This window comes from Choloepus didactylus, chromosome 21, assembly GCF_015220235.1.
Source record: "Choloepus didactylus isolate mChoDid1 chromosome 21, mChoDid1.pri, whole genome shotgun sequence".
Lineage (NCBI taxonomy): Eukaryota > Metazoa > Chordata > Mammalia > Pilosa > Megalonychidae > Choloepus > Choloepus didactylus.
Window position 1 is genome coordinate 5,209,694 of NC_051327.1, and position 27,772 is coordinate 5,237,465.

General features: G+C 39.9%; 1 pseudogene; it reads left to right on the forward strand.

Annotated features, from left to right (window-relative positions):
- The first annotated feature begins 8,777 nt into the window (after positions 1-8,777).
- LOC119518048 lies at positions 8,778-27,422 on the forward strand (annotated as a pseudogene).
- Positions 27,423-27,772: the final 350 nt, after the last annotated feature.

Sequence of the window (27,772 nt, forward strand, 5' to 3'; positions counted from 1 at the left end):
CAGAGTTCTGGCAGTGGGTGGCAATGCATGAGGTTCCTTGATTTGTGATATAGTTCTATCTCAGTCTACATCATATAGCCATCCCTGTTCCTCTCTCACTATGCCCAAATTTCCTCTGCTTATACAGATACCATTCTTATTAGATGAGGATGCACCTAATCTTTTTGACCTCATTTAAACTAATCACATCTTTCAAAAACCCTGTTTCTAGATAAGGTCACATTCACTGGACCAGGGATAGGACTTGAACTTGCCTTTTTGGAAGACACAATTAAATTCATAGCAGTCTGCCATCTGCAGAAAAAAAGAGCCATTTGCTACTTACATGCAAAAAATGTTCATCCCATCTAAATATCCCAAGACTTCAGCCATTTCAGTAGCACCTCTATGACAAAAACCTTATCTAAATCCACTTTGGATATGGTCTATCCTGATTTAAAGTTCAACCCCATCTTCAAACCTGTGAAACCTAGAAAACAAGTTATCTGCTTCCAAAATGCAATGCTATGACAGAGCATATGACAGGCATTCCCATCCCAGGAGACAGAAATTGGAAGGGAAAAAGGCTGTGGAGAAGTCACAAGGTTTCGAACAAGTTCAAAACCAAGCAGGAAAACTACCATTAGATTTCACAACTTGTGGGTAATCTGGATCTTTTTCTTTTTTTTTTTTTTCATTTTTATTGAGATTGTTCAGATACCATAGAATTATCCAAAGATCCAAAGTGTACAATCACTTGCCCCTGGGTACCCTCATACAGCTGTGCATCCATCACCACACTTAATTTTTGTTCAATTTTTAGAAACTTTTCATTACTCCAGACAAGAAATAAAGTGAAAGATGAAAAAAGAAAAAAAGAAAAGGAAACTCTAAACCTCCCCTATCCCTAACCAACACCCCTCAATTGTTGACTCCTAGTATTGATATAGTACTTTTGTTACTGTTTATGAAAAAATGTTGAAATACTACTAACTGTAGTATATAGTTTGTAAGAGGTATATAGTTCTTCCCTATATGCCCCTCTACTATTAACTTCTAATTGTATTGTCATACATTTGTTCTGGTTCATGAAGTGATTTCTAGTATTTGTACAGTTGATCATGGACATTGCCCACCATAGGATTCAGTTTTATACATTTCCATCTTTTGACCTCCAACTTTCCTTCTGGTGACTTATATGACTCTGACCTTCCCCTTTCCACCTCATTCACACACCATTCGGCGCTGTTAGTTATTCTCACATCTTGCTACCAACACCCCTGTTCATTTCCAAACATTTAAGTTCATCCTAATTGAACATTCTGCTCATACTAAGCAAGAGCATCTACATTTCTTCCACAAGGCAGGAGGGAGAGTCAAAGAAGGTAGAGGGGCAAAAGGAAGAGGAAACAAAAAAAAAATGACAGCTAGGAAGCAGCAAAATGAAAAATAACCTTAAATCAAAGTAGAAAAAGAATCAGACAATACCACCAATGCCAAGTGTCTAACATGCCTCCCCTATCCCCCCCTCTTATCTGCATTCACCTTGGTATATCACCTTTGTTACAGTAAAGGAAGCATAATACAATGATTCTATTAGTTACAGTCTCTAGTTTATGCTGATTGCATCCCTCCCCCAATGCCTCCCCATTTTTAACACCTTGCAAGGTTGACATTTGCTTGTTCTCCCTCGTAAAATAACATATTTGCACATTTTATCACAATTGTTGAATACTCTAGATTTCACCAAGTTACACAGTCCCAGTCTTTATCTTTCCTCCTTTCTTGTGGTGTCTCACATGCTCCCCATCTTTCTCTCCCAACCGTATTCATAGTTACCTTTGTTCATTGTACTTACATTGCTACCATCTCCCAAAATTGTGTTCCAAACCATGCACTCCTGTCTTCTATCACCCTGTAGTGCTCCCTGTAGTATTTCCTGTAGGGCAGGTGTCTCGTTCACAAAGTCTCTCATTGTCTGTTTGTCAGAAAATATTTCAAGCTCTCCCTCATATTTGAAGGACAGCTTTGCTGGATACAGGATTCTTGGTTGGTGGTTTTTCTCTTTCAGTATCTTAAATATATCACACCACTTCCTTCTTGCCTCCATGGTTTCTGCTGAGAAATCCGCACATAGTCTTATGAAGCTTCCTTTGTATGTAATGGATTGCTTTTCTCTTGCTGCTTTCAGGATTCTCTCTTTGTCTTTGACATTTGATAATCTGATTATTAAGTGTCTTGGCGTAGGCCTATTCATATCTCTTCTGTTTGGAGTACACTGTGCTTCTTGGATCTGTAACTTTATGTCTTTCATAAGAGATGGGAAATTTTCATTGATTATTTCCTTTATTATTGCTTCTGCCCCCTTTCCCTTCTCTTCTCCTTCTGGGACACCAATGATATGTACATTATTGTACTTTGTTTCATCCTTGAGTTTCCGGAGATGTTGCTCATATTTTTTCATTCTTTTCTCCATCTGCTCCTTTGCATGTAGGCTTTCAGGTGTTTTGTTCTCCAGTTCCTGGGTGTTTTCTTCTGCCTCTTGAGATCTGCTGTTGTATGTTTCCATTGTGTCTTTCATCTCTTGTGTTGTGCCTTTCATTTCCATAGATTCTACTAGTAGGTTTTTTGAACTTTTGATTTCTGCCGTATACATGTCCAGTGCTTCCTTTACAGCCTCTCTCTCTTTTGCGATATCTTCTCTAAACTTTTTGAATTGATTTAGCATTAGTTGTTTAAATTCCTGTATCTCAGTTGAAGTGTCCATTTGTTCCTTTGACTGGGCCATAACTTTGTTTTTCTTAGTGTAGATTGCAATTTTATGTTGTCTAGGCACGGTTTCCTTTGTTATCCAAATCAGGTTTTCCCAGACCAGAACAGGCTCAGGTCCCAGAGGGAAGAAATATTCAGTATCTGGTTTCCCTGTGGGTGTGTCTTAGAAAATTGCTCCACCCTTTGATGCCTCGGGTCACTGTGCTTTTCTGCCCAGCAGGTGACGCCTGTTAGCCTATAATTCTTGACTGGTGTAAGGCGGTATGGCCGTGTTCCCCCAGGCTCTGGGGTCTGGTTCTGAATGGAAAGGGCCCCACCCCTTTCCTCCTAGAGAAGACAGACCCCTCAGGTGGAGGTCATTATCATTTCAATGGTCTCCCTCTCTGCTTGTGCTGTCTCCGCCCTTCCCTGAGTCACAGCCCTGGAAAGTTAAAATGACTGGGGCTTTCTCCACTGAGCCGAAAAAGAAACAGATAGTCCCCTTCAGACCCAGTCAAGGCGACCCTCCGGCTCTCCCAGGTCAGTCGTCACCCAAAGCCTCTGTCTGTTTTTTGGGGCTGTGTACCTGTAGTGAGCAGTTCACACTCACTACTTAAAACCCCAGTTGGAGCGCAGCTGAGCTGTATTTGCTTGCTGGGAGAGAGCTTCTCTCTGGTACCACGCAGCTCCGCAGCTCGGGCTATGGGGGAGAGGGTCTCCCTACCTGGTTCCGCAGGTTTTACTTACAGATTTTATGCTGTGTTCTCGGGCATTCCTCCCAATTCAGGTTGGTGTATGATGAATGGATGGTCTTGTTTGTCCCCCCGCAGTTATTCTGGATTATTTACTAGTTGTTTCTGGTTTTTTGTAGTTGTTCCAGGGAGACTACTTAGCTTCCACTTCTCTCTATGCCGCCATCTTGCCCGAGTCCTGTAATCTGGATCTTGATGCTTTGCCCACCCGGGTTGATGAAGTGGCATCTCAACCATCTCTGACTGTCTAGATGACAGTCCCATTCTTTCCAAACACCTGTGTGTGGCCATGTTCTCCGTGAACACTGGAGAGAATGCTCTACCCTCTCAGTACAAGTGACCTTGGACCTAGGAGATCCCTGTGACCCAGACATCTGTGTCTCTGATTTTGTCCTTGGATTACTTCTTCCTTTACTTATTCCATCTCTGACCCTTTCAATCCAGGCTGGCAGTGTTTTTGTTGATTTAATATTTTCAAGAAATTTACTCATCTCTGTGCAATCCATGGGAGTGCAAACCATTGGACAGGAGAATCCTTCATAAATCTTTCCTGAATTAGCACAGGTTTATTGCTAAGTTTTCTGTTTCCTTAAATAGTAGTGTTTTCTAAAGGCTTATCATAGGTAGCAAACTGTTGTAAGTGACCTAGTTATTGTATATTTATTCTTCCTTGAACTTAAATAGGAAATTTTCACAGATATTTCCAGATCCTGTGTAGGGAAGCCTTTACCTCTTTGTTCCTCAAGCTATAGATCATGGGATTCAAATGGGTATTATCATGGTATAAAATACATAGGTCATTTTATCACTATCAAAGTAGAGGCTGGACTTGAGATACACAACATAAAAAATAAAGTCCCATATAACACAAGTACCACTGTCAGGTGAAATCCATGTGTGGAGAAGGCCTTTTGCCTGTCCTTTGCAGAGTTCATCCTGAGGATGGTCGTAAGGGTCAGCATGTAAGAAGATGATGATAAGATACCAGATTAAATGCTGAAAAGAGATCAGTATTATAAACACAATGTCATGGGTGCTTGAGCACAGCAAAGATAACATGGGGAGACTGTCAGAGTAGAAATGACTAATGGCATTATAGACACAGAAGGATGAAATAAAAATCTTTATGTGGGCTACACCTTCTTAACTGAAGTAACTTAAAAAAAAGGTCCTATTTTAAAAGGGTTCACACCCAAGGAATATATTATATTTAAAAACGCGTTTTACGGTACCTATGGCTTCAAACCACCCCAGTCCCATGAACAGGAAGGCAGGTTACTTACCTCTAATGAGAAATATGTCATTGTCCTCCATGTGCTCCTAACACAACCCAATAAGAATTTATAGGTTTCTCTCCTCCTTTGAGACCCTCCCTTAGAGAAGGCACACTATTTATTAATTTTGCCTAAAGCATTTGGAGTATTCAAAGCAAGCCAATGGGTATCTACTAATTACAAATGACATCTTTACATCCCCATAAGAGGAAAGTTATTTTTAATAACTTTCCACAGCTTCTCTTAAGTCTCTTCTGCTGTCATCTAGAGATTTGGCATTAAAATATTGTACTGTAGGACATGTATGTCCATCTGTCTTATAACCCTCAATATTCTTTTATTAGAGTGGTTTATGAATGGTTTTATGGCTTAGAAAAAAATGGAGAAGTGACTAAACACTGTCTATTACATTGATTTAAAAATTCACAAGGGAAAAATAGGGTATTGTATGTAGCCATTTTTCCTTTATATGTTGTATTTTTGAACATATTGAAATATGATATAAATATAAAGATATGCACATATCATAAATAAATTATTACGAATTTGCACACATATATAACTAGAATCGAGATTAAACAATATAAAAAAAAACATTATCAGGACCCCTGAGGAATCCCACATGGTTTGATGAGTAGTACTACTACTTATATTCTACAGCGCATTCTTATTAACATATAAATGCATTTCTATTATGTATTAAATTCATTTGCCTGGAATTGCTCATTCATGGGTGTACATATTCTTCCTTAGTAAATATTGCCAAATAGTTTTCTTATGTGATTATACCAGTGTACACTGACACCAGCATTGCATAGTAGTTAACGGTGCTCAAAATCCTTGTCCTCCTTTAATATTTTCCATCATTCTGATCATACATTATTTTCCTGATTCCTGTTTGATCATTGTCCGTGTGTGTGTGTGTGTGTGTGTTTTCAACTCTGGCCTTTTTAAAAATGCTTGTTTTAAGTCTTTATCTACTAAGTAAAATATTCTGAGATTTATCAGGGATGTTTTCTGTTTTTGACTTCCTTTGAAGTCAAAATTGTGTTTATTTGAATGTTTTGTGTTTTATTTTTTATTTTTTTGAAATCTGGACATTTGGATGTTTTAATGTGTTAATGTAGAATTCAGACTCTCTGACTTCCAATTTTTTTTTCTTTAATTTTTGAAGTTGATAATAATATATTCCTTTAGTGATTTTCCAACCTATTTTTGCAAACACTGCATTCCAAAATATATGTAATCACTGACGTCTCTGTTTCTTTAGCTTGCATTCAGCTTATTTTACAACAGAGATTCCTTGAATATAAGGAGCTAAAAGAACAGCAATAACCAAATAAACCTCTCAGGTTTATTAGCTCTAGCTGAGCCTCTCCTTTAGAGCCTATTCAGCCTTGGCTTTGGGGTGAATTTCAGAGGGGAAGCTTTTAACTTTTCACTATAACCTTACATGTTTAAAATAAGAGTTTTATAGATATCATTTATCAGATAGATAATTTTTATTCTATTCTCCTAGAAATTTTATTATAAATTGATGTTGAATTTTATCATATGCCCATTTTAATTTTAAATTATAATGATTTTTATTACATAGATTGATTTTCATAAAGGGAATCAACCTTGAATTCTTCATATATGCAGTACTCATTTAACTGTATCATACATTTTAAAATATGTATAACTTTTGCAAACTGTCCAAATGTAAGTGTACAGCTCAATATGTTTTAGAATAGTATATCCTAGTGTAAGCCTTTTTGGGGGTATATCATTTCTTTCATTTAACAGTATGCATGTGAGATCCATCCTTCTTTTCCTTCTCCTTTTCCTCCTCCAATTGTGGTATAAAACCCATTGTATGAAAGCCTTAGTTTGCCAGGGTTACTCTAACAAACTACCATAGACTAGTTTGCTTAAATAAAAGAAAATTATTGTCTCACCGTTCTGGGGGCTAGACGTCTGAATCAAAGCCTTGGCTAGACCATGCTTCCTCTGAAAGGCATAGGGTTCTGACAATGGGTGGCAATCCATGATATTCCTTCACTTGTGGCATAATTATATCTCTGCCTTCATTATATAGTCATCTCTGTCCTACTCTATATACAAGCAAATTTCCTGTGCTTATACAGATACCAGTGTTTAAGGCATGGCAAGTTCAACAATACTGATTGCAGAATATAAAGACCTGACGTAATTCCTCTAAGGACTGACCCTCCCTGGCCCTTTAATTGAGCTGATTTTAAACTCAGTTTGGCCCTCATTAGAAAGACATTCAGAGATATTTCCAAGCCTTGCACCTCACTGTCATATGGAAACACCTACAAATTTAATACAAAAAGTGTAGGGTACAAAGCACTTTACTATTTTTGCCTAAGCCAAAATAATTAACATTTTATTTTGACTCTGAAATCTATTTAAAACTGTAAATATCATGTTGCAGAGCCATCTGTCTCCATAATTCCTATCACATTGGTCCACTTCTGATATGCCCTGCAGCTGTGTACAAGCTGCACCTTCTCTAATCTTTGGAAAATTCCAAGATTTCTGCAGAGCATCTTAAAGCATTTCAAGTGACTGAATCTCACTTGCTTACAGCACTAACTTGCTCTCTATTGCATGATTTTTTTTTTAACTTTTCTCCCTTCCCTGTCTCACATTATTCATTCCTGCATTCATTGTTACTGGAATTATCTACAAATTAAACATCATATACACAGGTCTTTCTCAAAGGTTCTGCTCATGAGGGAATTCAAATTCTGAAAATTCCTGTCTCTTGTATGGTATTGGTAAAATTAGAGCACAGATGACCATGGCACAAATGAAACTGTGTAGATGCAACTAGTCAGAGACAATGATAATTACTGAATAACTGGAAAGTCTTATTGGAAATTATCAGTTTTTGAAACATAAACACTTTTTCAGTATCAATAATCCTGACCTGACACTCACCATCTTTGCTAAGACCACATTGTAGGTGAAGCTTTCAAACACTGCTTACACCTTTCCCCTTCAGAAATTTCATCATTCAAATTTCCAATATCAATAGAGAAATCATAGAAAGTAGAAACAGATTCTTTGCTTTACTCAAAAAGCATAATAATTGTGATAAAAATACCAAGTTACTACAGAAAACAACATTAAAAATGAGAACATGAGTATGTATGGCATGCTTTGCTGAGTCTGTCATTGGTATTATTGGCATTTCCATAATTTAAATTGAAACCAGGAGTCAAGAGTTTTCACTGGAGCTAATCTGATAATCATGATTAGAGTCCTCTACTCACCTTCAATGACAAATATGTTATTGCTCCCTTATGTGGTTGCTAACCTCACTAAAATCAGAGGAATTTATGAGTGTCTCTCCCCATAAATCTGGGAGATTGAATGCAATTTGTTTTTATTCCCAAAGCATCTGAGACAAGGAAATGATGCTACTTCTTCTTTGTTAATTATCTAGGGTTTCCTTGATTACCCTATTGAGAAACACCAATTTGTGTACAACTTCCCTGCTTTCCTGTGTTGTTTGGTACAACCCCATTTCAATCAACTTGATATGAGTGTATTATTTGTTGGATACAGACTTTAATTTACCAAACAATATTTCAGTACTCAGCATTTACCACATGACTTCCTCTAAGTTTTATGTTTGTTGGTGAAGGTAGATTTCTTTAACATACCCTAAAATATTTTTAAAGGACTCAGAAAGAATTCAAATTATGAAAATGTGTATTACTCATTTCTTTCTTTTATTCTCACAAATAAATTGAGTTCATCCTACCTTAATTCCTTATCCCATAATCATCATCAGTCTTCATTTCTAATACCACTTCACTTTTCCTTCCTATGTAGGCAACTCTTCTAAGAAGGTTGATACAGGTCCTTGGAAAGGCACACATCTCTATGTGTTTCTGGCCCTGGCCATAGCCATCAGGTCCAGTTCTCCACATTATGCGGGAAGCAGTGGGGCCACTGCTGGGAGAAATTGTAGGAGGGATCATAGTATGTCTCCTGAAGAGCTGCTATGTCTTCTTCCTCAGAACAGAATAGCAGTAGTAATGAAATGAAAACCTCAAATCTTCAAGCTTCAGAGAAATTTCTATGGGCCTTGTACATGACCAGTTCTCCCAACTCTCATAGTTATGATTGGCTTGCCAGCCCAGGGGCAAAACTTATGTGTCCAAGAAACTTACATGCAATCTCAACTGGATTCGGGTACCCACCAAAATTCTCAATCTTGGAGTGTTTGGTATGAAGCAGTCAAGTCCTATAAGTCCTATGACTTCTTCTGGCATGACAATGAGGAGGCCATGAAGATAGTCAAACAGTGCGCTCTAGTGGTGCTGGAAGACAAGTGTATTAGTTAGGGTTCTCTGGGGAAACAGAATCAATGAGAAGTGTCTCTGATTATCAAATTGTAAAAGTGACTCATGCAACTGTGGGTATGCACGAGTCCAAATTCTGTAGAGCCATCAACAAACTGTCAACTCCAAGGAAGATGTCTGATGAAATCCTCAGGAAATGAACCAGCAACTTTGATGAACTCCTCAGGAAATGAACTGGGATCTTCAACGAACATGTTTGATGAACTCAGGAAATGAACCAGCAACTTCGATGAACTCAGGAAATGCTTCACTGGGCAGCTGAAGAAGAAGTGAAGGTCCTCTATCTGTCTTGCTTATAAGTCTTCAACTGATTAATTGGATTAAATCCAGCCAATTGCATTCTCTCATTGTGGAAAGCATGCCCTTTGGTGAGTCATCAGTCACAGCTGCAGTCAATTGACTGATGATTTAATAAACCAGCCTGTTGGTTTATTAACCAGCCTCAAACGTCCTCACAGCAATTGTTAGACCAGTGTTTGCTTGACCAGACAGCTGGGTCACCTGGCCAAGTTGACACATGAACCTAACCATCACAGTCCACCCCTTGTCAACTTGGCAGTTATACACATCACCTAAAACCATACCTCCAAAATGAACATTACAGCTTATGCCATATGATAAGGGGATAAGACAGAGAAGAAAGCAAAGATATTTGCTTTACAGACAAATACAAACATAATCATAACAAAATGAGGAGGAAATATTCATGCCATCATAGTCCTCATTTCTGTAACTGGTCACGTGGTCATAGTTCATATTTATCATGACCTTCTTCCACTACCCATTCCATGTTCCCTTTACCCTCAGCAAGCACTTCAGCTGGCCATGGTTCTTTGCCTGGTGGGGTGACCCAAACCTTCATTCCTGAAGTTTCTTGGCCATTGGTAGTCCTGCCTGGATTGGGTTGTTGCAGTTTTCCATTGACTTGAATCACAGGGGATGGTAGTACTAAGAGACACCCTAGGGGATCTCCTGTATTCCAGGAAAACTTCTTTACTTCCATTGTGTAGTTGCAGTGCTATTTCCTCTTGATAGCCAGGATCAATCACCCCAGCCAGTACAGTAATCCCCTTCCTTGCCTGTTGATTCAGAGGCATAAGGAGCCCAAAGTGGCCAGGTGACAGCCTTAACTTCCAGTTCAATGGGATTATTGTTGTGTTTCCTGGTGGAAGCACTCCTCCTTTTGTAACCCAGACCTGTAGACCAGCAGAGCTTAAGCTTGCAGGGACAGGAAGCAAAAATTTACCTAGTGGATGACTAGGAGTGATAGTGAGTTGTGCCACTCCTGTTTCCACCCCTTGATTCCTGGACCCATGAATCCTGGCTATGGGAGAAACAGCACCATAGAGTGGACACTGATTCAGAGCATACACAGCCTCCTGGAGAACACTGCCCCAACCCTGCAAGGTATTGCTACCTAGTTGGTGCTGTAATTGAGTCTTCAACAGGCCATTCCACCATTCTATCAACCCAGCTGCCTCTGGATGATAGGAAACATGGTAAGACCACAGAATTCCATGAGCATGTGCTCATTTCCTCACTTCATTTGCTGTGAAGTGGGTTCCTTGGTCTGAAGCAATGCTGTGTGGAATACCATGATGGTAGATAAGGCATTCTGTAAGTTCATGGATCGTAATTTTAGCAGAAGCATGTTGTGCAGGGAAGGCAAACCCATATCTGGAGTATGTCTATTCCAGTAAGAACAAATTACTGCCCCTTCCATGATGGAAGTGGTCCAATGTAATCAACCTGCCATCAGGTAGCAGGCTGATCACCTCGGGGAATGGTGCCATATCAGGGACTGAGTGCGGGTCTCTGCTGCTGGCAGATTGGACACTCAGCAGTGGCTGTGGCCAGGTCAGCCTTGGTGAGTGGAAGTCCATGTTGCTGAGCCCATGCATAACCTCCATCCCTACCACCATGACCACTTTGTTCATGAGCCCATTGGGCAATGACAGGAGTTGCTGGGGAAAGAGGCTGATTGGTAGCCAACAAACAGGTCATTTTATCCACTTGGTTATTAAAACCTTCTTCTGCTGAAGTCACCCTCTGGTGACCATTCACATGGGACACAAATATCTTCATGTTGTTTGCCCACTCAGAAAGGTCTATCCACATACCCCTTCCACAGAATTCTTTGTCACCAATCTTCCAATCATGTTCCTTCCAAGTCCCTGACCATCCAGCCAAACCATTAGCAACAGCCCAGGAATCAGTATACGGATGCATCTCTGGCCAGTTCTCCTTCCAAGCAAAGTGAACAATCAGGTGCACTGCTTGAAGTTCTGCCCACTGGGAGGATTTCCCCTCACCACTGTCCTTCAGGGACATCCCAGAAAGGGGCTGCAGTGCTGCAGCTGTCCACTTTCGGGTGGTGCTTGCATATTGTGCAGAACCATCTGTAAACCAGGCCCAAGTCTTCTCTTCCTCAGTCAGCTGACTGTAAGGAACTCCCCAAGATGCCATAGCTATAAGCTGGGAATGACAAGGTAAGGTGGAAGGAGTGGGGGCCATGGGCATTTGGGCCACTTCCTCGTGTAACTTACTTGTACCTTCAAGACCTGCTCGAGCTCTTTCTCGTATATACTATTTCCATTTTATGATAGAGTGCTGCTGTGCACACCCAACTTTATGGCTTGGTGGGTCAGACAAAAGGTCTCATGGTAACTTGGTGGCCCATGGTTAAGTGTTCTGTCTCTACTAAGGCCCAGTAGCAGGCCAACGGCTGTTTCTCAAATGGAGAGTAATTATCTGCAGAGGATGGTAAAGCGTTACTCCAAAATTCTAAGGGTCTGCATTGTGATTCTCCTATAGGAGCCTGCCAAAGGCTCCAAACAGCATCTCTATTTGCCACTGACACCTCCAGCACCATTGGGTCAGCTGGATCATATACTCCAAGTGGCAGAGCAGCTTGCACAGCAGCATGGACCTGTCACAGAGCCTCATCTTGTTCCGGTCCCCACTCAAAACTAGAAGCTTTTCTAGTCACTCGGTAAATGGGCTGGAGTAGCACACCTGTATGAGGAATATATTGTCTCCAAAACCCAAAGAGGCCAACTAAGTGTTGTGCCTCTTTTTTGGTTGTAGAAGGGCCAGATGCAGCAGCTTATCCTTCACCTTAGAAGGAATATCTCGACAGGCCCCACACCACTGGACACCTAGAAATTTTACTGAGGTGGAAGGCCCCTGTATTTTTGTTGGTTTTATCTCCCATCCTCTGCCACACTGTGCAGGTTTGAATGTATTGTGTCCCCCAAATGCCATTATCTTTGTGGTCTTGTGGGACAGACGTTTTGGTGCTGGTTAGATTTGCTTGGGATGTGCCCCACCCAGCTGTGGGTGGTGACTTTGGTGGGATACTCCCATGGAGGTGTGACCCCACCCATTCAGGGTGGGCCTTGATCAGTGGAACCATATAAAACATGCTGACTCAAAGAGACTGGACGGAGTACAGCTGTGAGTGACGTTTTGAAGAGGTGCAAGCTTGCTAGAGAGGAGCGTCCTGGGAGAAAGCCATTTTGAAACCAGAACTTTGGAGCAGACGCCAGCCATGTGCCTTCCCAGCTAAGAGAGGTTTTCCGGACGCCATTGGCCATCTCCAGTGAAGGTACCCGATTACTGATGTGTTACCTTGGATGTTTTGTGGCCTTAAGACTGTAACTGTGTAGTGAAATAAACCCCCATTTTATAAAAGCCTATCCATCTCTGGTGTTTTGCATTCTGCAGCATTAGCAAACTAAGACACACACAAATACCTTACCAACAAATCTAGAGTAGTTGCTACTTCTTGCTCACTAGGTCCAATCAACATGATATCATCAATATAATGAACCAGTGTGATGTCTTGTGGGAGGGAGAAACGATCAAGATTCCTGCGGACAATATTATGACATAGGGCTGGAGAGTTGATATAACCTTGAGGTAGCAGAGTGAATGTAAACTGCTGGCCTAGCCAGCTGAATGCAAACTGTTTCTGGTGGTCCCTACTGACAGAAATTGAGAAAAAAAAGCATTTGCCAGATCAATAGCTGCATACCAGGTATCAGGGGATATGTTGATTTGCTCAAGCAATGATACCACATCTGGAACAGCAAGCTGCAATTGGAGTCACCACCTGGTTAAGCTTATGATAATCCACAGTCATCCTCCAAGACCCATCTGTTTTCTTCACAGGCCAAATAGGAGAGTTGAATGGGGATGTGGTGGGAATAACCACCCCTGCATCCTTCAAGTCCTTAAGAGTGGCATTAATCTCTGCAGTCCCTCCAGGAATTCGGTATTACTTCTGGTTCACTATTTTGCTAGGCAGGGGCAGTTCTAGTGGCTTCCACTTGGCCTTTCCCACCATAATAGCCCTCACTCCAGGAGTCAGGGAACCAATGTGAGGATTCTGCCAGTTGCTGAGTATGTCTATTCCAATTATGCATTCCGGCACTGGGGAAATAACCACAGAATGGGTCCGGGGACCCATTGGATCCACTGTGAGATGGACCTGAGCTAAAACTCCATCAATCACCTGACCTCCATAAGCCCCAACTCTGACTGGTGGACCAGAGTGACGTTTTGTGTCTCTGGGAATTAATGTCACTTCTGAACCAGTGTCTAATAATCCATGAAATATCTGATCATTTCCTTTTCCCCAATGCAGTCACCCTGGTAAAAGGCCATAGGTCCCCCTGGGAAAGGCTGGAAGATTAACAGTATATATTTTTGGCAGTGTAACAGGGTCCTTCCCCAAGGGTACCCAGCCTTCCCTTCATGCAAGGGGCTCTGGATCTGTAAACTGTCTCAAGTCTGGGAATTGATTAAGCGGCCGTGACTCTCTGTTTTTGTAATTCAAGGGAGACTTTTGTTCACATGACCTAGAATTCTTCTGCCTATATAGTTCAAACAAGAATTTAGTCGATTGCCCATCTATTTTACTACTTGGTACTCCATGATCCACTAGCCAACATCATAAGTTTGTGAGTCATATTATTTTGATTGCTGCTTTGAGCCTGTTTTCCATTATGGTAGTCATGCCCACCTTGTCTGTGGTGATTAACTGCAGCCACTTGGCTTCTACCGACTCAGGACCCAATTATCCCCATTGTGTTTAAGGATTCCAGCTCAGTGACAGCAGTTCCTACAGTAATATCTGACCTACAGAAAAGGGCAACTACAGAGCTCTTCAGGGATGATGGAGCTAGTCTCACAAATTTATTCCTTACAGTCCTGGTAAAAGGTGTGTCCTCTGGACATTCCAGGGCTGTGTGAGCAGGTCTTCCATGATAAATCCACTCTAACATTCCAATCTCTCTAAGCCTTTGAATCCCCTCCTCCACATTGTACCAGGGCAGTTCTGGCATTTCAACCTCTGGTAATGCCGGCCACCTTTTGATCCATGTTTCAGCCAGCCACCCAAACTGTTAACACCCTTTCTAACCCCTTGAGCTACAACATTGAATGCAGAATCTCTGCTTAGTGGGCCCATATCAGTAAATTCAGCCTGATCCAACCTTATATTCCTTCCACCATTATCCCACACTCTTAATATCCATTCCCACACATATTCCCCTGGTTTCTGTCTGTTTAAGTTGGAAAACTCATTCAGTTCTTTTGGAGTACAGCGTACCTCTTCATGGGTCACAGTTTGTATCTCACCCTTTGGGGCTTGTTGGGACTTGAGCCTAGTTATAGGTCTTGAAGCAAAAACTGGTGGTGGGGGTGGGTCATGAAAAGAGTTAGAATTATCTCTCAAGCCATTCACCTTAGGACATTCTGTTGCATTTTTATCTCTTAAAACAGGATTAATCTCTCCAGACAAAGGAGTGAGGGCTGCTTCCTCAGGGGAGGTGATTACAGGATTAGCAGGCACTGAAGGGTTAATCTCCTTAGGTGGGGGTTGGGTGGCATGCTCCTTAGGGCAGACTAGAGGTAGGGAAGCTGTTTCCCCAGGACAGCCCTCTACAGGTAAATCTAACAATGACCCAGCAGAATCCAGGGTTCCAATGTCCTCACTGCCATTGTTATCAATCCATATGTCCCCATCCTGTTTCCGAATCCCATTCTTTTCCAATCAATGCCTTTACTTTAACAGCAGATGCCCTGAGAGTTTGAGATTTTAGTTTACATTGTAAATTTGCTACTCACACAATGAGAGACTGTGTCTGGTTTTCAGAAACTTCCAGTCTGCAGGCACAGAAAATAAGATTTTCTTTCAGGGCACACATGGAACCCTTTACATCTGTCATACAGTGTTTAAGTTTTGAATTTGAAGCCTTTAGCTCATCCCTTTCTCTTACAACTTTATCCAAAGTATCTAAGAGCAGCCAGCCAACATCATTATACCTCTTAATACTGCAAAACTCCATGAAGGTGTCAAAAACACTGTCACCCAGAGCCTTGCTTTGTACTAGAGTATGATTAGGAGAATCAAATGGTGCTATTTTGCATATTTCCTTTGCCAACTCATGCCATGGACTGTCAGTGCCCTGTTGATTATTGGAAATAGAGTCATTAGTGCCTCTGAATCTAATCAGAATAGAAAACAAATTGTAAAAGCCCATTTTAAGATTCTGTTTCTCAAGAACCACTCCCGGACAGTGGATTGTATACCACAGATGATTGTATGGTGTGTGAATGTATTTCAATAAAACTGAATTTAATAAAATAATAATAATAATAATAATAATAATAATAATAATAATAATAATAATAATAATAAAGAACCACTCCCAGTACCAAGTTGTATTAGTTAGGGTTCTCTAGGGAAACAGAATCAATGAGAGGTGTCTCTGATTATCAAATTATAAAAATGACTCACACAACTGTGGGTATGCGTGAGTCCAAATTCTGTAGAGCCGTCAACAAACTGTCAACTCCAAGGAAGATGTCTGATGAACTCCTCAGGAAATGAACTGGCAACTTCGATGAACTCCTCAGGAAGTGCTTCACTGGGCAGCTGAAGAAGGAGTGAAGATCCTCTATCCATCTTGCTTGTTAGTCTTCAACTGATTAATTGGATTAAATCCAGCCAATTGCATTCTCTCATTGTGGAATGCATGCCCTTTGGTGAGTCATCAGTCACAGCTGCAGTCAGTTGACTGATGATTTAATAAACCAGCCTGTTGGTTTATTAACCAGCCTCAAATGTCCTCACAGCAATTGTTAGGCCAGTGTTTGCTTGACCAGACAGCTGGGTCACCTGGCCAAGTTGACAAATGAACCTAACCATCACAACAAGGCATATCTCATTGAGGAAAGTGGGCAGATTGCAGTGTTTGATTCACCAATACCATGCAGGAGAGGAAGAACATGATTTTGAAGCTTGTCATGGAGAATTCCTTTAAGGAATTCTGCGTAGAATCTGTCTGTGATGATCCTGATGTCATTACTACCAACATCCTGAACCTAAAGCTGTTGAGCCTTGATGACTAAATGAGAAAAAGGGAGAATGTGATGGAGTACTTTCTGAAGAGAATAGAATGTTACAAAGTCACCTCTCTCAGCCCCTCAACCCAGACAATTATGACAAGGAACTTACTTTTTATCAAGGTAAAATACGTGGACAAGTAGTTTCTAGTGAAAATAGTACAAGACTATGTCCAGAGCAAGATAGTCTACTACCTCATGAATATTCATGTCCAGCCTGACACCATTTACTTTTGTCAGCACAGAAAAATAATGTTCAATATCTTAGGGGGAAGATTGAGGATGACTCTGGACTCTCAGTGCAGGAAAAGCAGTTTGCTCAAGCTCTAAGGAAGTTTTTGGAAGAACAAGATATAGTGGAGCTAATAGTGTGAACAAGCTAGTTGGAGTGGATTATCCAGACTGTTGAATCCCTGTGGGATGACTTATGAGCAATGGAAGTTTCTGAATGAGATTGATGCTGGTATGTGCAAGATTACTTATGCAGAGATCAAGAAGCAGTATCCAGAAGAGTTTTCTGTTCAAGAGCGAGAGAAATGTCTGTAGCCATATCCTGGTGGGAAGTCATACCAGGACCTGGTAAAGCAGCTGGATCCTACCCTCCCACACTCCTTACCATTAATCTTAACACAGAACATGAGGCCATGTGTATCTAGCCCAACTTTAGCTATTCTCCATTTGAAACATCTTCCTACTTGGGGCAAGTTGGGTCTTTTAGCACAGGCCCACAGATGGGGATGGTTTGGAGGAGGAAAAGGGACACACTCCCCTGGGGTGATTGGAGTAGCTGGTACTGAGGCTAAGCATGCCCCATTTACTTACTCTTGGTTCTCCTTTCTATTCCCTGGTGTCTAATCACTGATGTCCTCTTGTGGATGAAATGGGAGGTGGGGTAGAGGTGGCACACACAAGCCCATTGTTCCTTAACCTTTGTCTCTTTAGTGTGTGTTTTACTGACAGCCCTTACTTGTCTGTTTTCTTCCCCCACTTTCATCATTTATATTGTACAGTGACATGAATGACATTGTGGTATCTGTCTAGGAGGGAAGGGGAGGTTGATGAGAAATAAGTCTAAGTTCCATTATTGCTCTCTGCAGTGAGTCTAAAGGGGTCTGGACTTCAGGGGATCCTTCCCTTTTTCTCTCCATTCCTCTCAAGTTAGTTCCTACAAGATTCAGTCCAGGCTGCAGAACATCCACAAAATGCTCTGGGGCAAGGAAGTAGACATAGCTTGAGAGTTCTTGCCTCTTTCATGAGAAACAATCCTAAGTCTTCCTTGTCCTGGGGGAAGCTGACTTCAAGTATGTGGAAAATATCTTAGTCTTTTTTTTTTTTTTAAACTTGAACAGCCTGGCATAAAATCATTCAACTGCAGTGGAATGGGTTTATGAAGGTAGGGAGGTCTTTAGATTGTAGGGAAGTGAGCTCTTTTCTCCAGTGGCTCCCAGACTCTGCCAACCACAGCCACTTCTTGCCAGAACCAGTGACTCCTGTGTCACCAGTGACACTGAAATCTCTCCAGGCAAAAGTAAAGAAGAGTTCCTTAAAGCTGCTTGTTATTCCCTAGGAATTTTCTGCATACTCTCCTTAAGTAAAGATACAAAATAAATTTGCAGGCACAATTTGTGTTTTCCAAATATGGAAAAGCCTGGTGATGGATTTGATCCCTCTTACTGTGGTATTCTTTTGTTCACAAGGAGAAACACCCTAGGTCAGTCAATAACTTTGTTCTTGGGACCCTGAAGGGGATGTGGCTCTTGCCTGCATTTATTTCCTCCTCTTTTAGCCTTTATCTATTGATTCTTGTCACTTCATTTTCTTTGTGGGATTAAATAGGAAGTGTTGAAAGCAGGAATTCTTAATCCCTGAGTGGTCTATGATGACTCAACCTGCCCTCCCCACCCAATTTTTTATGCAAAATTTGCATTTTTCTGGAGAGCAAGTCTAGAGTTTTCTTGAGATTTTAAGAAATATGTGACTCCCCACTACCAAGTTAAGAGCCAGCTAGTCTTTAGAGGTAACCAGTAAGAATAAATTAGTTATTCACTAGGGTTTTTGTTTTGTTTTGTTTTGGTTTGGTAATAGAATATGATTTGTTGTAGCTCTCATCTAGGAGCAGTTGTTAGAATTGCCTACAGAATTTTTGAAACCTACACGTGCTTGGGTCCACTTAGGCTTATTGGCTCAGAAACTCTGGGAGTCAGATCTGGACATGTATGTATTTGAATAACTTCCCTGATGATTATGATTCATAACCCAGGTTAAGAACACCATTTTATGAACTTATGTGGAAAATACTGGGTTGCAGTTACTTGTACAGAGCTGTCACTAGGAATTCTTCCTCAAGGTTCTGAAAGGACAGTTCTCTGGAGTTAGATGTTTTAGCAAATCACCATATTGAATGAAATAACTCCTTAGAAGGCAGGTTCCTGTGTTTTAGAGAGTCATTCTTGGTTCTAGTCTCATCTTTAATCCTCTGTGTTTCAGTGTGATGTGGAACAAATCACTAAATCAAATAAATGCCCTTGGATAATAGCTGAGAATCTAAGAACACTGGAGAGCGTTACTGGGGCAAAACATTTAGGACGATAAAGGGTGTCAACCCAGGCAACAGATCCCTGACCTTGAGTTGCAAAGGTGAAGGGGAGAGAAACTATTTGGACTGAAATCAGTAATTAAGATTTTCTGGTTAACATTTACGGTCTTTTGTGAATTTTTATTTATTATTTTCTCTGAATTTGAAAAGAATCAGATGAAAATGGACTTTTGCAAATAATAGTGATACAGTTTGCTCAACTGACCAGCAGGGGAATACATGTTTCTGCCTTTCCTGATGGAGTTTTACTTAACAGTGATGTATCCAGGGGTCAATTTCATCCTGAGTAGGATACTACAGACAGTTTCCAAAGGCAGGCTGGGTAGATTCTGCTCCAAATTGTGTCCAAGACTTTAAGAAACTGGATATTCCTGTTCAGCCATTGCATAATGTATTCTTGGTGGTTTGAAGCTGTTATGTACCCCAGAAAAGGCCATGTTTTTTTTTAATCCATTACTGTGGGTGCAGACCTATTTTAGGTTATTTCAATTGAGATGTGACCTACTTCATTCAGCGTGGGTCTCAATTCTCATACTGTAGTCCTTTATAAGAGATTAAATTAAGAGGAAATGTCTAAATTCATTCAGGATGATACCTTCTCTGAAGAAAGGTCACTGGGATCTGGGACACCTTGTCACATAGGAGTATTCATGGCTTGCATCTGCTGGTCCTCCACATCTGGATTTTGTTTCCTTCAGCTTCTGGTTCCAGTGGCTTCCTCTCTGGGTGTCTGTGGATCCTCTCTCAACTTCTCCTGAGCTTTTCTCTTTAAACTTGTAAAACTTCATCTAGAGTGTGGTCTTAGGAAAGAAGGTAATGGTCAGGTCAATGATATTGATGCAAAGCGTTTGTTTAAGATACTAACAATTTCCAATGACAGCTTCCAGTTATTCACAATGTGATATTAACATTTTTGTTGTCTCCTATTAATTACATATGCAGTTTCATTTATGCCATGGTTAGCTGTGTCTCATTTTACCAATTCCACAGAAGAAATGTGGATTCTCAAAATTTAAATTCCTTCTTGAGAAGATCCTTTAACAAGGACTTGGGTATATGATATTTAATTTGTAGGTGATATCAGGAAGCATAAATGAGGGATTGGGGAATGTGAGACATGGAAGGAAGAAAAGCAAAGAGTGCAATAGACAACATGTTACTCATGTAAGCAAGGGAGGATTAACCTCTTGAAATAAGTTGATATGCTCTGCAGAAATATTCTAGGGTTTGTCTCAAGGTAGGTCAGAGAAGCTACAGCTTGGACACAGCTGTAGGGTAAATCAAAGGTGACCCAAACTGATAGGAATTGGAGAGACAGCTATTTCTGCAAAAGTGATATTTGCTATAGTAAATTTTTGGTAAAGTCACAATAAAATATTAAACATTTTGGCTTCAGTTAATATATTCATCAGAGCACCATAATAGAATGCCATGGCCCTACTAATTTTTTTATTAAAGTTGCAGGTGTTTCCATATGGATAGTGAGGTTCAAAGCTTGGAAGTATCCCTGAATATATTTCTAATGAGGACCAAACTGAGTTTAAAATCAGCACAAGACCTATTGTGCTATTGCTAACAGAACCATGAAGGAATAGTATACATACTATTATATGTTATACTAGAATATACTAGGATATATATAGTATATATCCTAAGATGGTGACCAGCATTTGACATGCAAACAAAATTTTGTCTATATGTCTTATGTTGTGATAGCTTTTCCATGTGGTTCTATTTTCAGTGATAGAGGTCTTACTCTAAATCATGTCATCGAATATTTTTTCATGGATTTATCTGACATATAATGACTGTTTACTAAAATTTTATCAGGTGAAACCTCCTGAAATCTTGTGACTCTTCTGATGGTTTTTTACATGGTAATTTTCCCTAATGATATGGATGGACATGCAAAATCTAACAGAGCTGAATGAATTCATTCTGACCAAGATCACAGAACACTCTGAGCTCCAGGCTCCATTCTTTGAGCTGTTCCTTGTCATTTACATGATCTCAGAGGTAGAAAACTTGGGCTTGATCATCCTCACCAAGAAGGACTCCAGGCTACAAACACGTATGTATTTTTTCCTCAGACATTTGTCTTTTATTGATCTTAGTTACTCAACAGCTGTGGAACCAAAATATAGGTAAATTTTAAAGTGAATCAAAATACATTCTTCTACATTTGTTGTGATAAACAGCTAGATTTCTTCATTATGTTCATCATTAGTGAACTTTTTATTCTTTTAGCAATGATCTATGACTGTTATGTGGTCATCTATAACCCTCTACTCTACACAGTTGTGATGTCCCGAAAAGTGTGTTTGGTGCTGGTGGCAATGCCTTATGTCTACAGTGTCTTTCTCTCTCTGACCACCTTAATCAGGATGGATCACAATCCTGCCCTGGAGTCCTTAATAAGTGGAGTGAAATTTAGACAGAGACAGAGAAAACCACAGAAGGAAAGAAGCTGAACCCCTAAGTGAAGGGAAAGACCGTGTGACAGAAGAACCAAGAATTTCCAACAGCCAGCCCCAGAACACCAGTGTTTGAGAAGAAAGTATCATCTTGATGATGCCTTGATTTGGCCTTTGTCCCAGGCTCAAAATGTGAGCAAATAATTTCCCACTCTTTATCCTAACCATTTCATCGTATTTGAGCAGTCTAGGAAAATTAAACAGGGACTATCCCTTAGATTTCCAGTGGCCTTTTATGGCCCCCATTTTCCATTTAACCTGTACTCTCTAGTGCCTAATTTAGTTGATTTAGCAATATTCATTTAGCCTTGATCACTTGATTTTCTAGACTAATGTGGTATTTCAACCATTTTTATTATGGTATTTGTGGAAAGCTAGACTTCCTTATCCTTATCTTCACTAGTTAATTGAAATCTTTGGCTGGTACAAAAAGGTACACTCTGAGGAGGGGAAATCTCACACCCACATTCCTAAGATTTTCATGATAATTTCCTTTCCTTTGGACCCACAAAAAGATATCAAGTACAATACTGTCATTTGCAGTTAATCAGGTGTGTTCCTTTGCCTTTAAATTGAAAGAGTATTATCAAATATTTCTATGATCCTTGCATTTACTGTTTTGAATATGCCCTATGTATTTTGCATATTTTCCAAATTTTTCAGTATAATTCAAATGATCAGTGTCATTTGCAAAGTACTACTTTTATTTGGAGGTGAGGCAAAATGAAAATATTAAAGTGTCTGTTCCAGTACAATGTAACTCAACCACAGCATAATGCCTAGTGAGTAAAAGGACTGCCCCTGGATCTTACCTGCAAAGTTTTGAGGAGTCTTTGATATGTCATGAAATTATCAATTGAATGACTAATACACATCAAAAGGAGATGAGTACTAAGGTTAATATCTGTACAACTATAGGTTTAAGCTAAGAGCTATCCTTGCAAAATAAAGCAGGAATATTGTACTCACTTTAAATTGTAGTTTGTCCACTACTTATTTATTAGTTTGTTCTATGCGTTCTTTCTGTTATCTTCCACTAAAAAATTACTTTGATATTTAAATAAATGTATTGAAATATATATTTTTCATGATTCCTTAGAGTATAAAAACTTTTATTGCCATTTATTTTATTGTTAAATGCTGTATTGGCTCTGGGGAATGATTTGACCTCTCTAATTTCCTCTTATGTCCTGGTTTTATAGTGCTATGACACTGTTATGTATTGAATTGGGAACCCCAGGAAATGTGTTTTGATGTCCCCCGCTATTACCGTAGAACTATTTCTCCCTTTAAATCTTTCAATATTTGATTCATGTAATTTGGGTTCTGCTGTTAGATGTATATATGCTTATAATTCTTATATATTTTGAATGGATTGACTTATCAGTATTATCAACATTTAATGTTCTTTTATGTCTCTTTTAACAATTTTTAACTTAAAATATTTTGTCCCTTTTCTTTATAGCCTCCACAGCCTTGTTTAGTTAACCGTTTTTTTTCTTTTGTTTACTATCTTTATCCATCATTTCTTTTCTACCTATTTCTGACTTTGGAATTAAAATGAGTGTCATGTAGACAGCATATAGTTGTGTCCATTTTTTACATCTATGTAAGACTCTGGGCTGACACCTCAGGTAACTAATAGACAGATCAAGACACACTATAAAAATTATTAGAGAACAGGATCAATATTTACCCTGGAACAATGAAGAAGTCCCAGGAGTGTGGGCCAGCATCACTTTGGCTGGCTTGGAGTCAGAGAATGGAGGAATGTAGGCCAGTAAGTTGAAATGCCACCACATTCTGTAACCAAAATTTAACAGTTTCTTTCTTTATTAATCATTCACATGGACACTGTATTTTTTTTCTTTTTTATTAGATTCTTGAGTTTCCAAAATCTTGATTCTTTATGACAATTTTTGACAGTTTAATCCCTTCTTTAGTGGAAGGATGGGGTTTTGGAGTTCCCTGCTCTGCCACTTTCATTTACATCTATCTGTGAAAATTATTTCTTAATTAATGATATCTATGTCTCACAACATTGTCAATTCAATTGAAATTCATCATAAATTCAATTTCATTTAAAGGGGTAGTGTCTTTATTTGATGGAATATAAAATAAAGATAGAAAGATAGTATCTGAAACTATGAACATATAGATTCCACGAAATAGTCTAAGTGGCATGTTGCTGACAACATTTGTGTAACAAATATATTTTGTCTGAGCCATGCGAATTAAAATAAAACAATGCTGGAAGTTTAATGTTTGCAAATGGGGCATGTATTTTGTTTCTCTTTGTCAACATTATTCTCTACACTGGGTTATTTGATGTATTCCATGTTGTCTATCTAGCCCCCAGGGTAATCTAAGGTTTGATCATTGCTCTTTTATAGCACTGTAACCTTTAATATTGGAGATTCATATGAGGATTTTAGGTAAATAGCCAGCATTCATGTTTTTAAATAGTTATATATCTGACTTAATACAAAGTAAAATAAATATAATCACACTTTAAATCCTTGCTTTTATAGAGAAGTCAAAATAATTAAGCATTTTTTGTCAATTCACCTTTTTTCAGACTACACTGATAACTACAATATGTAAGGGGTACCCAGCTATAGAAAAATCACCCAAGTGTCACTTCAGTGATTAATGATGATTAAACGACAACTTAAAGGAAATTAAATTAGTTATTTGACTCTATTTAGTGTTGAATGCAGGAGATGATATATGTTAGATATTCAAAATGTAACATCTGAAATGATAAACAATTGAAGAAATAATTTTGAAATAATGATTTTCATGGCCCAAGAGGGCTTTTGTAGGTAAAGGACTAAAGAAAGCAGCAGACATGGTCTGAAACATGAGCCTTTATTATGGGCCTTACCTACAGGGGGAAGTCAAGTCACATTACCCTGAATTCAGGAGCTTCTCTGAATGGATTCAGAAGCTTTCTGAATGGCAGTGAGTTCTGAACACAACATGGAAATAGTCTACGCTTTGGGGGGCTGAATAATCTGTTTATAAGGGCTTGACATTCCAACAGGTATGAGAGCATAAGGTGGGGAGTGAATCATGCAACTTAGGGAGGGATTGATTGTAATCAACAGGGAGGAGGGGAGGATTATAGATTATCTTGTAGATAACAGTATCTCAGGGAATCTCAGGGAGGAGGTAGTTTTGGGTATAGATTACATTTAGCACCTGATGTTACAAGTAGAATAGGTCAAACCTTAACTCTCCTAGGTCATGTGTGCAGTCTTCAAGGCACTTGGGAGTCCCAGGCTCCCACAGTCCGCCCCCATGCAGAGATTTGCATTGACCATAGGACAGGCATTGCATCCATAATTCACAACAATACAGTGAACAGCAGAGTACAAATAAACAAGTACAGATGGATATTATCCTATTATCCTATTAACAAGTGGCACCATGGCCAAGTTAAAGAATTAAACCATTTGGAAAAGGATTATCAGATAAATGTTCAATATTTTGTATATGATCTGGTGTGCTATCAAGAACTTGTGTTACATTTGTGAGTTATCAGGTGTGTTCTGGTTTGCTAATGATGCTGGAATGCAAAACACCAGAGATGGATCTGTCTTTATAAAGGGGTTTTACTTGGTTACACAGTTATAGTCATACGGCCATAAAGTGTCCAAGGTAACACATCAGCAATCAGGTACCTTCACTAGAGGATGGCCAATGGTGTCCAGAAAACCTCTGTTAGCTGGGAAGGCATGTGGCTGGTGTCTGCTCCAAAATGTCTTTTTCCCAGGATATTCCTCTCTAGGCTGCTGTTCCTCAAAAATGTCACTCTCAGTTGCTTTGGGGACATTTATCCTTTCTTAGCTTCTCTGGAGCAAAAGGTTGCTTTCAACAGCCATCTTCAAACTGTCTCTTATCTGCAGCTACTATCTCAGATTCTGTGCATTCTTCAAAGTATCCCTCTTGGCTGTAGCTCCTCTTCAAAATGTCACTCTGAGCTGCACAGAGTTCCTTCTGTTTGTCAGCTCATTTCTATGGCTCCAGTGATTTAATTTAGACCCACCCTGAATGGGTGGGGTAACACCTCCGTGGAAATTATCCAATCAGAGTCATCACCCAGAGTTGGGTAGGGTGCATTTCAATGGAAAACATTCAAAGAATTAAAGTCTAATCAACACTGATACATCTGCCCACACAGGATTACATCAAAGATAATGACATTTTGGGGGACATAATACATTCAAACTGGCACAGAGTACATATATACAACATTGAATATTAATTAAAGCACAGGTACACTTGGGGCTAAAATAGCTAAAGTATAAAACTACCAGGCAGTCTGCTCTATTCTATATATAGGTTTTTTTGTGTTTGTTTGTTTTAACATTTCCTAGCTTTGTCTGCAGAAATAAATTTCCCTTTCTGCAAACTTTCTGCAACTTTCTATCCAGGTTTTTGTCATACATTTTCTCTTTTCCATTCTGGAACAGCAAGTCCTTTAGGACAAAACTACTTTCCTTTTCCTTTTCATACAAAAAATTCTTCATACCTCTTATACTTAAGTATAAGTAATTTTGGAAACCATTTTCAAGCAGACATTCTACAGCATACAATTACCACTAAAATTAAAACTTGTTAGAATAATGCTAAATGCACTTTAGTTAATGCATTATTGAAACAGTATTATATAATTTCTAACAAGAATTAATAGCACATATAGGAACAGTATATAAGTTGTTTTCATTAGTGGATAGAAGAGTTCCAGGTGAGGATTTTTATTATTTCTTTTTTTTAATGCCATGTTTCTCCCCCAGCAAGGAGCCCTTCAGAGTCAGATCTACAGTTAGTTTGGGGTTGCAAAGTTATGTATACAGTCCCCTGGGGGATAGGGGTCCCAGATGGGGAATGCAAATAACATTTGGTGCCATACCCCATGGGCTTAGGATTCTCAACCAGCTTGACTGCATTGGCCAGAATCAGAGCCAACTGACCTTATTTTCCCTAATTTCTAGTGTTTGAGGCACAAGCAAGAGCAGGTTATTATCACTGCCTCAGTGTGGCTTGAGGGCAACTGAACCCCCTTAATTGAATTAATAAGGCTTGCATTAGCCCCATGGTTGCCATTTCCACAGGAGCAGGAGCCACACTTTGGGTCTGGAGTTAACGCTGATAAAGTCCTTGAGTCCATTGTTGTAAGGAGTTTCTATCATCCTCTAAGCGTTCCTTTAAAAAGCCATTCTCTCTTTAAGTTAACCTAGCTGCTGTGGGATTATTAAGCAAGTGAAACATTCAAAGGACATTATGTTCTTCAGCCCAGGCCTGGGTTAATTGATTGTTGAAGGGGGTCCCTCTATCACTGTCCACATGTGTGGGTACCCCAAAAAATGCACTTAATTTTTCTAAGCTATCTATGGTAGCTTGTTAGTTGGCCTTGCCCCCTGGGAAGGACAGCAGCAGTCCCATAGCTGTATCTACAGTGGCAAGGATATATTTTGCCCCTTCAGACAGAGGAGGAGGGCCAATATAGCCCACTGGCCACCATGTGAGAAGAATCTAGTCTTGCCTGATGGGTCCAAGTTGGTGAGGAAGCATTCTGGGCCATTGCAGTGAGCAGGAGGGGCTAGCATCCTCTACTCCTTTTAACTCTTGTTGGGTGACAGGAAGATGAAACTGCTGTACCAGCTTCCACAGGGTCTGGTACCCTCAGTGTCTGGTTTTTGGATGCAGCCATTCAGTTGCCTCATGCATTGTTGGTGTTAGGCTGTGGAATTTCACTAGGGCATCCACTTCTGCATTACCTGGCAATGAGTTAACATTATGAGCAGACATATGGAAAGCAGTTACCTTATATTTCTGGCAGGCCATCCAGATATCTTCCCTCAGTTTCTTTCCCCACAAGGGCAGTCAAACACCATCTGTTGCTCCTGCTTCCATGTGGCCAACCATACTCTTAGGCCTCAATACACAGCCCAGTTATCTGGGCAGTCAAGGTTTCTCCTGGTTCATGGACAATGCAGCCCACAACTCAGCCCACTGGCTGCATTTCAAAGTTCCAGTCTCCCACCAGATGATGTCAATACTTGACTGGACAGTAACGGCCATCCAGGTAGAATGCTGCCCAAGTGCCAATCCATCAGTATACCATGTACAGTCAGGAATACTC